Source organism: Coregonus clupeaformis, chromosome 26 (assembly GCF_020615455.1).
Source record: "Coregonus clupeaformis isolate EN_2021a chromosome 26, ASM2061545v1, whole genome shotgun sequence".
Lineage (NCBI taxonomy): Eukaryota > Metazoa > Chordata > Actinopteri > Salmoniformes > Salmonidae > Coregonus > Coregonus clupeaformis.
The window spans coordinates 2,177,333-2,181,234 of record NC_059217.1 but is presented as its reverse complement, the minus strand read 5'-3'; the positions used below and the strand labels follow the sequence as shown (position 1 = coordinate 2,181,234).

The 3,902-nt window shown below is 42.3% G+C and overlaps 1 pseudogene; it reads right to left on the bottom strand.

Annotated features, from left to right (window-relative positions):
* Positions 1 to 389: 389 nt before the first annotated feature.
* LOC121540997 lies at positions 390 to 606 on the bottom strand (annotated as a pseudogene).
* Positions 607 to 3,902: the final 3,296 nt, after the last annotated feature.

Sequence of the window (3,902 nt, the reverse complement as noted above, 5' to 3'; positions counted from 1 at the left end):
AGCAGGCTTGGCTAAGCTTGCCAAGCTAGCAGGCTGGCCAGCCAAAAAGCCCCTCAGGTGACAAAACAAACACAACAAAAACCAAAGACAAAGGTAAGCTGGGGGATAAAACTAGGGAAACAAGATGGATGGGAAGAGGGGACAACCAAAACAGGGCTAGTAGGCCACACCAGCAGGCCAGGCTGAGCTAACAAGATAGCAGGCCGGCCAGCCAACAAGCCACCCCAGCTAGCAAACAATACAAAAAACTGGAAACATGGGGAAAAAACTGAGGGAAAACTAAGGAAACAAGAAGGATGGGGAAACAATACAAACACAACAAAAACAAGCTGACATAAAGAACATAAAGCAAAAATAAAGAAAGCAAAAAGACCGGTGGGCCCTTGAAAACTAACCCTACAGGTGCTAGTGCACCTGTAGTCCACCACCAAACCAGGAACAAAGAAAACAATAGTGACACAGAACAACAATTTACATGAAACAAATAAATTCAGAAGCACAAATTAAACAGGGCGCCGTCCGGCCGTCCATTGCTTCTCAATCAAATATAGCAACTGATAAGAACAGATACTTCACTTGATCTTAGCCAAAAGGCAGAGAAGTCTGGACATTATAAGCATAATCGTAAGCATTTCACTGTAGTATTTACCTGTTGTATTCAGCATATGGGACAAATACACATTTATTTGATTGGAATTGGGGTACAATTATGAACTTAAAACTAAAGGTACAAAGGATGACCTTACAGGGTACAACTACAGTGACAAGTTATTGTACCCATTTAAGAACAAAAAATGCTTCGGAGCTTTCAGCAAATTGTGCCGAAAAACAATTCATTACTCGTAGCTCCATTATCGGTTCACGATGCACATTAGTGACATCTGTTGGTCAACAATAACTAGAAGCATGTGATTATTTATTTCTCCACTTTTTTCCTCAAACCTCCGTGGCGCAGCGGTAAGTTGTTGGCTTTAATAGCCTATAATCAGTTGGAATACCAGATTCGAATCATGCTTCCCTTTTCTGCCTTCAAGTTTACTTTTTTATTTTTACTGAATTTATGGCATTATTTAGGATGCAGTGCAGGAAGTGTGGTTTCACATAAAACTATTTTAAAAAGTGTGCCTTCAACAGTATTCAACCTCATACCCTCACGTCCCTAAATGTTCTATAGTTCCCTACTCTACCTGCTAAGATACCAGTCAGGTGAAACTACATGTACAAAATCCTAACTACATTTATAAGTATGGTGTCCAGTAGAGGTTGGTGTTTGAAAGCAGCTTAGAATTGAAGAAAGCACTGGAACCATTGTGAATACAGTGGGATCTCGCATTTTGCAACACACGGTTTGAAAAAGCACGTTATCAAACAAAGCTTTGGACATCATTGATGACATACTTCTGATAAAGTGATACACGCATCGGCACATTGCTTTGAAGTTAGCTGCTTAGCAATTTCTACACATACCTTGGAGCTCCGGTATCAAACGTAACATCACTAGGCACATCAGGCCTGCAAGTCACATTGTGCTGGCTTGCAAGGTGATGTGAAATTGCTATTGGAATCGAGGCAGTGTGGGGATATAAAACTTTTGTAAATTTTTTTCACATGCAACCTGTATTCAGAATGACTGCCAGGGTTGGGAAGACTAAGCTATGAGTCTACCTAAAGCATTTTCTTCTTATAATTTTTTGGGATTGGGTTGGCAGATCGCATCCAACTTCTAAGGTGCATACACCGCCACCTACTGTACTTGAGTGTGAGGCCAGTCACAGCCTACCTATTTGATCCCCTGCTGATTTTGTATGTTTGCCCACTGACAAAGACATGATCAGTCTATCATTTTAATGGTAGGTTTATTTGAACAGTGAGAGACAGAATAACAACAAAAAAATCCAGAAAAACGCATGTCAAAAATGTTATAAATTGATTTGCATTTTAATGAGGGAAATAATGATTTGACCCCTCTGCAAAACATGACTTAGTACTTGGTGGCAAAACCCTTGTTGGCAATCACAGAAGTCAGACGTTTCTTGTAGTTGGCCACCAGGTTTGAACACATCTCAGGAGGGATTTTGTTCCATTCCTCTTTGCAGATCTTCTCCAATTCATTAAGGTTTTTGAGGCTGACGTTTGGCAACTCGAACCTTCAGCTCCCTCCACAGATTTCCTATGGGTTAATGTCTGGAGTCTGGCTAGGCCACTCCAGGACCTTAATGTGCCTCTTCTTGAGCCACTCTTTTGTTGCCTTGGCCGTGTGTTTTGGGTCATTGTCATGCTGGGATACCCATTCACGACCCATTTTCAATGCCCTGGCTGACCCAAGATTTGACGGTACATGGCCCCGTCCATCGTCCCCTTTGATGCGGTGAAGTTGTCCTGTCCCCTTAACAGAAAAACACCCCCAAAGCATAATGTTTCCACCTCATGTTTGACAGTGGGGATGGTGTTCTTGGGGTCATAGGCAGCATTCCTCCTCCTCCAAACACGGTGAGTTCAGTTGATGCCAAAGAGCTCCATTTTGGTCTCATCTAACCACAACACTTTCACCCAGTTCTCTTCTGAATTACTCAGATGTTCATTGGCAAACTTCAGACAGGCCTGTATATGTGCTTTCTTGAGCAGGGGGACTTTGCGGGCGCTGCAGGATTTCAGTCCTTCACGTCGTAGTGTGTTACCAATTGTTTTCTTGGTGACTATGGTCCCAGCTGCCTTGAGATCATTGACAAGATCCTCCCGTGTAGTTCTGGGCTGATTCCTCACCGTTCTCATGATCATTGCAACTCCACGAGGTGAGATCTTGCATGGAGCCCCAGGCTGATGGAGATTGACAGTTCTTTTGTGTTTCTTCCATTTGCGAATAATCCCACCAACTGTTGTCACCTTCTCACCAAGCTGCTTGGCGATGGTCTTGTTGCCCATTCCAGCCTTGTGTAGATCTACAATCTTGTCCCTGACATCCTTGGAGAGCTCTTTGGTCTTGACCATGGTGGAGAGTTTGGAATCTGATTAATTGATTGCTTCTGTGGTCAGGTGTCTTTTATACAGGTAACAAACTGAGATTAGGAGCACTCCCTTTAAGAGTATGCTCCTAATCTCAGCTCGTTACCTGTATAAAAGACACCTAGGAGACAGAAATCTTTCTGATTGAGAGGGGGTCAAATACTTATTTCCCTCATTAATATGCAAATCAATTTATAACATTTTTGACATGCGTTTTTCTGGATTTCTTTGTTGTCATTCTGTCTCTCACTGTTCAAATAAACCTACCATTAAAATTATAGACTGATTATTTCTTTGTCAGTGGGCAAACGTACAAAACCAGCAGGGGATCAAATACTTTTTTCCCTCACTGTACTTAATTCTCTTCATTAGTCCTGTTCCTCTAAGAAAGTGAAATAGAGCCCTAGACACCACTTCCTTTCCCTCCCCCCTACACTACCCAAACCCCAACCCTGCCCAGCCTCTCTAACCCTTTCACACAATCTCTCCATATCTACGTCATACAGTTCACAAAATATCAACACATGCTCCACTGTTTCCTCCACTAAACACTCATCACACAGACCTGTTTCATGTCTCCCTATCATCTACAACGTGGCATTCAAACCTGTGTGCCCAAACTGTAGTCTACTCCACACAACTTCTTCTCTCCTACATACCATACAGTGGCGGTCAGTGCCGTTTAAGATGAGGGAGGACAATATCTTTTGTAATGAGCATGGACTTATTTCTATTACATCATATTGGATGACTGTCATTCCTATTCCATTCACCCAGTTCAATGTAACAGATATAGGTTTAGGCTACTACATGATACTTGAATTTTCCCTATACCCATCATGAGGTTGCTATGACCTAGCCTATGAATGAAAGAGGCAAATTTGAGGTGACAGACAGTG